This window comes from Rutidosis leptorrhynchoides, chromosome 5 (assembly GCF_046630445.1).
Source record: "Rutidosis leptorrhynchoides isolate AG116_Rl617_1_P2 chromosome 5, CSIRO_AGI_Rlap_v1, whole genome shotgun sequence".
Classification (NCBI taxonomy): Eukaryota; Viridiplantae; Streptophyta; class Magnoliopsida; order Asterales; family Asteraceae; genus Rutidosis; species Rutidosis leptorrhynchoides.
The window spans coordinates 276,733,493-276,743,775 of NC_092337.1; the positions used below are offsets into that span (position 1 = coordinate 276,733,493).

The following is a 10,283-nucleotide window of genomic DNA, read 5'->3' on the forward strand; positions in this document are numbered from 1 at the left end:
AGTTAAGAGGATATTAAGGATCAGAACGGGATGGAGCATATTGACGAATGTTTTAAAGTATGAGTTGAGGGAGGAAGAATAGAAGGTGTGAGTTTTAAGGAAATGATGGGGGTGAATTTATAGTAAGATATCTGACAGAGCAATCATAACAGATGATCGCATTTAAAGCGGATCCTAATTCCCTTGATTACCGAAGAATCAAATCTTAGTACGAAGATTTTATCCAAATCTCTTGAACTTGGAAAATCAACCCTATCTACGTCAAAAGATTTGACGAATCTCTATTTTCTCATTTCGCTCTTTTACGATAGCTTCACTCATACGCTTCGAGAAATCGAATTATTTTATTCGTATTTCTTAATCATGATAAAACTCAATGTATCAGTTTATATTCGTCATAATAATATTCTTACTGTTAGCCATGACCCCCTCTACCAAATTTCGGGACGAAATTTCTTTTAACGGGTAGGTACTGTGATGACCCGGGAATTTCCGATAAAATTTAAACTTTAAACTTTATATGTTTCTGACACGATAAGCAAAGTCTGTAATATTGAGTCTCAAAAGTTTTGAAATCTATATTCACGTAATCAATTACCCTTTGACCATTGCCGACGATTCACGAACAGTAGTTTACGATTAGATAAGCATACATACATATAACAATTTGCAAAGCAATTACAAAGTATTAATTGATATACTATGAGATGATTGTATCAATACATGAATAATATATTTAGCTACATGATATTTAAAACATAATTATAAATCTATATTAGTTTAATTATATAAATATGTGTATATAATTGCTGAAAAAGATTACTGACTATTTTATATTAAATTAAAATGTATAAATATTAATATACAAGATATCTTATTATGTGATATATAAGTAGCAATATGTAATGTTAATACATTACATTAAATTTAAGTATGAATTAAAATATAGTTGTCTTATTAACACTAATACCACCATATGTATATTATTATCAATATTAGTATTATTGATATAATTATTATAAATATAGATATTAAAAAAATTCTAATAAAAGTTATGATAATAAAAATAATAATTTTAGACATAAATATTATTAGGAGAATAATTAAAACTATAATTTACATTTAAAATAAATTATCTACCATTAGTAAAACTTATCATATTATTTTTTTCATTATCATTAGAATAATAAATGTTATCATTTTTATTATTAATAATATTATTATCAAATTCACCAAAATTATTATTATGGTAACTTATTATTATTACTCTTATTATTATTATTATTATTATTATTATTATTATTATTATTATTATTATTATTATTATTATTATTATTATTATTATTATTATTATTATTATTATTATTATTATTATTATTATTAATATTATTATTATTATTAGTATTTTAATATAATTGTAACTAATTATTAAAAATCTATGATATAAATCGTAAATTAGGATTGGGAATCTGATAATGCTAAAAACGAACATATATTTCAAAGCATTATTCCTCAAGAAAGACAAGCTTTTTGTTGCAATTGTTCTATTTAAAAGTGATATTCGTTTAAATAATAAAAGGTGAAGACAAAAGACAGATTCGACGAATTGAAGACGCAAAGGTCCAAAAAGCTCAAAAGTACAAAATACAATCAAAGTGGTTCCAATTATTGATAAAAAAACGTCTCGAAATTACAAGAGTACAAGATTCAAAACGCAAAGTATAAGATATTAAATTGTACGCAAGGACGTTCGAAAATCCGGAACCGGGACATGAGTAAACTCTCAACGCTCGACGCAACGGACTAAAAATTACGAGTCAACTATGCACATAAATATAATATAATATTTAAATAATTTTTAAAATTATTTATATATTATATTTATATTAAAAATCCGTCGGCAAACAAAGAGCCAAAGCTGGGTGAGCTGTAATTTCAAACTCCGCGAGTTGCGGAGTTTGAAGGCAAAAAATTACGCGACTCGCGGAGCTTCCCTGGACTAAAATCCCTATAAAAGCCAACGCAGTTCGATCGTTTTTAATATCAAAAAATCAATCTCTCTCTATATATGTATACGTAAATATTATATTTATATTTTAATTTTAATTTTAATTTTAAATCCTAATAATAAGGGTATGTTAGCGAATGTTGTAAGGGTGTAAGTCGAAATTCTGTCCGTGTAACGCTACGCTATTTTTAATCATTGTAAGTTATGTTTATATTATTTTCATTAATGTCTCGTAGCTAAGTTATTATTATGCTTATTTAATACCGAAGTAATCATGATGTTGGGCTAATTACTAAAATTGGGTAATTGGGCTTTGTACCATAATTGGGGTTTGGATAAAAGAACGACACTTGTGGAAATTAGACTATGGGCTATTAATGGGTTTTATATTAACTAAACAATACCTTGTTAATTTAATATACAAACTTATAATTCGACGTATTTATATACAACCACATACGCTTGACTGGGTACGGTGGGCGGGATATCTATAAATACCAATAATTATTCATTTTACCGGACACGGAACTGGATTAATAGTTACTAGAATTATTAAAACAGGGGTGAAATTATGTACAAGGACACTTGGCATAATTGTTAACAAAGTATTAAAACCTTGGGTTACACTCAGTCGACATCCTGGTGTAATTATTAAACAAAGTATTAAAATCTTGTTACAGTTTAAGTCCCTAGTTAGTTGGAATATTTGACTTCGGGTATAAGGATAATTTGACGAGGACACTCGCACTTTATATTTATGACTGATGGACTGTTATGGACAAAAACCAGACGGACATATTAAATAATTCAGGACAAAGGACAATTAACCCATGGGCATAAAACTAAAATCAACACGTCAAACATCATGATTACGGAAGTTTAAATAAGCATAATTCTTTTATTTCATATTTAATTTCCTTTATTTTATATTTAATTGCACTTCTAATTATCGCATTTTTAGTTATTGTTATTGTATTTAATTGCACTTTTAATTATCGTATTTTTTAATTATCGCAAGTTTATTTTATCGCACTTTTATTATTCGCAATTTCATTATCGTTATTTACTTTACGCTTTAAATTAAGTCTTTTATTTATTTAATATTTTACATTTGGTTTTAACTGCGACTAAAGTTTTAAAATCGACAAACCGGTCATTAAACGGTAAAAACCCCCTTTATAATAATAATATTTCTTATATATATATTTGTATTTTTATAAATTAAACTAATATAGCGTTAAGCTTTAATTAAAATATTTTCCCTGTAGAATGAACCGGACTTACTAAAAACTACACTACTGTACGATTAGGTACACTGCCTATAAGTGTTGTAGCAAGGTTTAAGTATATCCATTCAATAAATAAATAAATATCTTGTGTAAAATTGTAACGTATTTAATAGTATTTCGTTGCAAAAATAAAGCTATTTTATATACACCTCGCATAACATCAAGTATTTTTGGCGCCGCTGTCAGGGAACAATCTAGCTTAAAAGCCGGAAGCGCAACGCTAATTATTAAAAAAAATAAAAAAATTTATTTTTAGTTTACTTTTATAAAAAGACGTTTTTTTTTAAAATATATGGTTTAAATATTCGAAAACATAAAAAGAAAAACAAAAATATAAATATTTTTAAGAGTTTGTTAAATATTTAAGTTTTATAAAGTTTCTTTATTTTTATTTTATAAAAAAATATAAGTTTTATTTAAATATTTTGTGTTTATTTAAAATATAAAAAATTTTTAAAAAAACCGAAAAAAATAAATATATATAAATCTATTTTTTTAGATTGTTATTTTTATAAAATTATAAAGTATTTCTATTTTTATTTTAGTTTTTAAAACATAAGTTTTATTTAGTTTTTATAAATATTTTATTTAAATATTTAAACAGAAAATATATATAAAAAAAACTGAAACGAACGATTTTTGGCCTGCACCTAATCTGAAATTTCGAACCCCGCGACTCGCGGAGTTTTCTAGCCTCGGGCACCGCGACTCGCGGAGCCGTCTGACACGGGCCACACAGAAGCCCTAATTCGCATTAATTTCGGATAATTATTAATTATAATTAATTTTAAACCCTAATTAGGTTTAGATTTTAATATTATTTAGTTTTACTTTTTATTTAATTTGTATTTTAGTTTATTTAGATTATTTAAATTACAAAATTAATAGTTTTATAAAATAAATAATATAAAAATAATATTTTTATAAAAATTGTACTTTTTACAACTTTTAGTATATTTTTATATTTTGTCCCTTTTTAATTGTTTTAGTGTAATTTTTGTATTTTTCGCTCGTTTTTAGTTTTAAACTTAGTTTTTGCCATAGTTATTTTTACTTCTAGATTTTTAGGCTTTGCCGTAAAATCCCTTAAGTGCTTTTTTTTTAGACTAAGATTTAGGTGCTTTAGAATTTTCCGACACCTTTTTAAGTTTTAGTACCTTTTTAAGTTATTGTCATTTGGGATATAGTTTTACTTGTAAGCTTTAATATTTTTAGACACCGTTTACCTATGTATCAATTATCATTCCAATTAGTAATCTCAATTTGTGATTATAATTTTAAGTTAGTGATAGTAATAAGGTTGGGTTCGTCGAGTGTTTTTAAGTTCTATAAGTCATTTTTTTTTATTTCTTATTTTTCGACTCCTTTTATTTTTCAACCCTTTTCTTTTTCGACGCGCTCGTTTTCTTTCTTATTTCTCGCTATTCTAGTTTTTAGGACATAGATTTTTATTCTAATTCTTATCTAAATTTCTTAAAATTACGAAAATTTATTTTAAGTGGTTAAATTGATAGACATCAAAATTTTCTGGTTCGTAGTAATAGTTGAATTTGTACGTGGACCGGGTTATTGGAGCCAAATAGTCCTCAATTATATTGAGACCAAACGAATCCTGCCCCTCTGCTGCATCTTTTGGCTATTCGAAACGTGGGCAAAATCAGAAAAGTCTATTAATTGGATAACTTATATAATTTTTCTTTCCTTTTTAAAAAACTAATAGGATATTCAGTGAATGCACCGTGCAAGACGTTCACCACCTTTTGTACGTTCACCACCTGTAACTAGATCAAGACATTTAGCAAATATTACCGCCGTTGATTTTTCTTTAGAATCGTCATCCAGTCGACCAAGTACTCCAATTCAAATTTCCGATAATCCATTTTTTGAACCCGACCTCACAATTGAGAATCCGGAGAATATTCAGGGACGATTCATAGATCCTGAACCATTAAATTTTCCTCCGGAACCACCAATCATTCAAACAGAGATTGTTGAGGAACGAACCATTAAATCAGAATCCTCTAGTGATTTCGATTCAACAAATTCAATTATGGAGAATCTGGAACCTTTAAGTATGGAAGACCGAATGAGAGCTAAACGCACTGGCCAAGGTCACGCAATTACTCATCCAGACATTAATGCGCCAGATTATGAAATCAAAGGACAAATTCTACACATGGTGACTAATCAATGCCAATTTAGTGGTGCGCCGAAGGAAGATCCAAATGAACATCTACGTACCTTTAATAGGATCTGCACACTATTTAAAATAAGAGAAGTGGAAGATGAACATATATATATCATGTTATTTCCCTGGACTTTAAAGGGAGAAGCCAAAGATTGGTTGGAATCGTTACCTGAAGGGGCGATCGATACATGGGACGTTTTAGTTGAAAAATTTCTTAAACAATTCTTTCCGGCATCTAAAGCCGTAAGACTTCAAACATAAATTGTTACGTTCACACAGAAACCGAATGAAACTCTATATGAGGCGTGGAAAAGATTTGGAAAATTATTGAGAGGATGTCCGCAACATGGTTTAGACACCCGTCAAATAGTGCAAATATTCTACCAAGGATGCGACATCACTACAAGGAAAGACATAGATATTGCAGCTGGTGGTTCCATTATGAAGAAAACCGAAACTGATGCTTACAAAATTATTGATAACACTGCTTCTCACTCACATGAGTGGCACCAAGAAAAAGATATCGTTAGATCATCTAAAGCAGCTAGAGCCGATTCAAGCCATGACTTAGATTCCATTTCCGCAAAGATAGATGCTGTCGAGAGACGAATGGAAAAGATGACTAAAGATATCCACTCAATACGAATTAGTTGTGAGCAGTGTGGAGGACCACATTTGACAAAAGATTGTCTTAGTATTGAATTAACAATGGAACAAAGAGAGAATATTGAAGGTATTTCATATGCCCGAGAGACATATTAAATTAATGTGGCTAATATGTTATGATCCAAGTCGGGTCATACCCAATAACAAGCTTACCGACACCTTATATGTATTTATCTTATCGATTGGTTCGTTAAATAAATACGCGACACTTGAAATTTAGAAAATCGGTTTTCTAAATTATTATCACTTGAGATAAATTACTTGGATAATTTATATGATGAAGATTTAATTATTTATAGGTTTTAAATAATTAAATTGTGTTATATTTTATAAAATGGTTTATAAAATAAAAGTAGCTTAACAAATGCATGATTTATTAACAAGTTTTATAAAAAAAATCCAATTGTTTTATATAAGTCCCATGGGGGACGGTTTTGGTGTCTCCAAGGGGAGCTTCACATGCTCATTTTGTTACTTTTAAGATAACACAACTTCACATATGCATGCTGAACCATTAAACCAAGGTTTTGACTCATTCTTTCAAGGATATGTTGGAAAACTTCTCTTTCTCTCTTGATGCTGATTCTGGCCGAATTGTTGGGGCTGAATAGAGAAGGGTTCTTGCTTGGTTTACTAGCTAATTCAAGTGTCTAATTAAATCCTAACTAAAGGCATAGGTGTTAGGGTTATTGCTTGGGGTATGCAACACTTGAGGCTTCAAGTTAGAAGCTTTTTCAAGTCATCATCTTCATAAACTTCCTGCTCATTTTGGACAGCTGCTGTTCGGTTTTTTGGAAGCCTAATAAGGTGGTCTTAAAGCTTGGTTAATTAGCTTATTAAAGTTCTAAGGTGTAGCCAAGTGAAAGGGTAGTGTTGGTGCATTACTTCTTCTTCATTGCTCATCAAATTCAGCCCTTAAACTTAGTTTAAGGAGGTATAAACTCTTTCCTTCTCTTTAATTTGTAAGTATATTTAGCAACTTGATCCATGTGGGACTTAACTTTAAATTGGTTTAAAGATAACAAGTAAAATTTGAAAGTTTCACGCTTCCGTTCATAATGATTCTTAAAAGGTTTTAAGTATTATCAAACTTGTTAAATCCCTACAATGGTATCTAGAGCCGAAGTTGTTGAAATATGCCTCGAATTGTTGTTTAAAACCCACTACATTTGCAATCTACTAACATGCATGAATGTAGATTGCAAAAACAAATGGGTTTGGGTGGGTTTGTATGCTTGGCCGAATTTGAAAGAGGTTCCAAGAGGGTTTGGAACTTGCATTTTGGTCAATTTTGGTTGCATGTTAAAGTTCACAATCCTAGCCTTGACCTTGTGTTGATTGCATGTTATATTTGGTTGATTTGTTATATTCATTTGGTATGTAATATTATTCATTCAATTGGCATGTAATAATTATTATTTTGGCTATGTAATTTGTTTTACATTTGGTATGTAAAATAGAATAGGTTGTATTTCATTTTCTAGATAAAAATGTATTAGGATACATATTTTGTAAAAATGAAGAACAAGATCATGAAGACTTCAAGAACACAACAAGCATATGGATGCAAGGTTAAGTGGGAGATTGTAATCTCCTACTTTGTATGATTAACCCTTACCCGGTGACATTTGTTTTCGGCTAAACAAATGTCCACCAAAATGGCTAGATTGTGAACATACTTATTTTGCATGTGTGGTTGTTTGTATGATTATTGTTTTGTATGTTTGGTTGATACAATTAATCACAAGATAACAACTAACAAAACGACATTTTAATTGGTTAAATTAGACGTGCTAAGTACATGCAAAACGGCAATTTAAATGGTTAAATTTAAAAGGCAACCGATAACCTTAATAAATGGTTATTAAGAACATGATAAGGATCATACATATAAAATGGTTTATATCAAGTAATTGGTTTAATTACATAACATGAAAATGGATTTTCAATTAAACCATACACTAAATGCATGTTGGTGTATGGTGCAAAAGTTTTCTCAAACTAGAATTAATGAAAACTTAAAATCCCTTATTAAACAAGGCAAACAAGTTAAACGCCATCCTTTTGTGGAAACACTTAGACGTATTTAGGAAACTCTTGATGGGATAAAGGTCACCTAACCGTCATGAGCGAACTAATATGAATAAGGTACACTTCGAATACATGTGGGATAAAGGTCACCTAACCACTTGTATGTTAAGTCTACATGTTTACACAAGTAGGACGACTTGATTTGGGAATCATGAACTTAGGGTCACCGAAGCATGATGAACAAATAGGCGTTGATGGGATAAATATGCCATGCAAAAGGATTGCATGATCCCATAACTTAGAAGTTGCAAAAGGATTGCAATTGTCATATAATGACTACCTAGCTAAATCAAATAACGGGATAAAGGTCACCTAACCAAAATTTGATTTACCGTTGGATTCTAATATTTAATAAGTCAATTAAAATTTAAAAGGGTATTGAATGTTAAATTAAAATCGATACTTAAACGAACTTTGTTAAATTTTGTAGATGGCCGCCAATAACAACAACAACATTCCAAACGCACCACTTAACCTGAACCACCTATCATTAAGGTCTCTCTTAGAGAAAGACAAACTCAACCATACAAACTTTATGGATTGGTTCCGCAATCTTCGGATTGTCCTCAAACAAGAGGATAAAATGTATGTGCTTGAGGACCCCATTCCCGATCAACCGGATGAGAATGATGTGGAGGCAATGGCCTCTTACGATAAGTATTGCCACGACTCCCTTCAAGTCTCATGCTTAATGCTTGGGACTATGATACCCGAACTCCAAAAGGATTTCGAGCATCATAGTGCATACGACATGATAACGCAATTGAAGGAGATGTTCCTCCAACAAGCGCGTGTCGAACGCTTCGAAACGGTTCGGGCGCTACATGCTTGTCGTATGGACGATACCCAATCGGTTTCATCTTATGTACTTAAGATGAAAAGCCTTATCGATCGTGCTAACCGTCTTAACCTAAACATATCTAATGAGTTAGCCACCGATCTTATCCTTAACTCCCTATCAAAAAGGTTTGATCAATTTGTAATTAATTACAATATGAATGGGATGGATAAGAGCATAGGTGAGCTTCACGGTATGCTTAGAACGGCGGAAACTAGCATGGGTAAAAGGGCTTTACCCGTGTTAGCAATCGATCAAGGTGGATCCAAAGGTAACACCTCTAAGCCAAAGGTGGCTAAGAGGAAAGGACCCGCCCATCAAGGCAAAGGGAAGGGGAAGATGGTTACCTCAACCAAGAACAAGGCTAAGAAGCAAAAGGTAGCCGAGAAGGCAAACCCCAAGGAAGACCCATGTTTCGGTTGCGGTGAAATGGGTCATTGGAAACGAAACTGTCCGGTCTATCTTAAGGAGTTGAAGGACAAGAGGGATGCAGGGCAGACCTCAGGTAATATATATATGGTATATATAGAGCTTAGTATTACTTCTTCTAATACATGGGTATTAGACACTGGATGTGGAACTCACATTTGCAATTCATTGCAGGGGTTCAAAAGAAGTAGCAAGCAAACGGGAACATCAAGTCTCTACATGGGTAATGGAGCCAAAGTGCAAGTGAAGGCTCAAGGAGACTTTGTGTTAAAGCTTCCAAGTGGTTTGGAACTTATTTTGAAAGATGTTTTGTATGCACCCGATTTATGTCGAAACATTATTTCCATTTCCCGTTTGAAACAATGTGGTTTTTATCTTAATTTTGTTAATGATGATATCCATATTTATTTAGATAATGTATTCTATTTCAAGGCTTCACCTTCAAATGGAATTTATGAATTGGTTCATGATGACACATCATCTAGTAGCTCAATGTACCATACAAGCACCAAGAAACTCAAAAGAGATTTGAGTGATTCCTATTTATGGCATTGTCGCCTTGGTCACATAAACAAGAACCGAATGCATACACTTCAAAAGGATGGACTTTTGAAATCAAATGAAATGGATTCGTTTGATGTATGTGAATCTTGTTTACAAGGCAAGATGACTAAAGCACCTTTCAAAGGGACTTATGAAAGGGCTAAAGATTTGTTGGGATTAATACATTCGGATGTATGTGGACCCTTTAAACCCATGACTAGGAATGGTGAA

The 10,283-nt window shown here is 31.1% G+C and overlaps 1 non-coding gene across 1 annotated transcript; it reads right to left on the reverse strand.

The window, feature by feature from the left end:
- Positions 1 to 5,731: 5,731 nt before the first annotated feature.
- On the reverse strand, positions 5,732 to 5,838 carry LOC139850769 (small nucleolar RNA R71). The gene has a single exon (XR_011760150.1). It is a non-coding gene; the product is annotated as a small nucleolar RNA R71 (small nucleolar RNA).
- Positions 5,839 to 10,283: the final 4,445 nt, after the last annotated feature.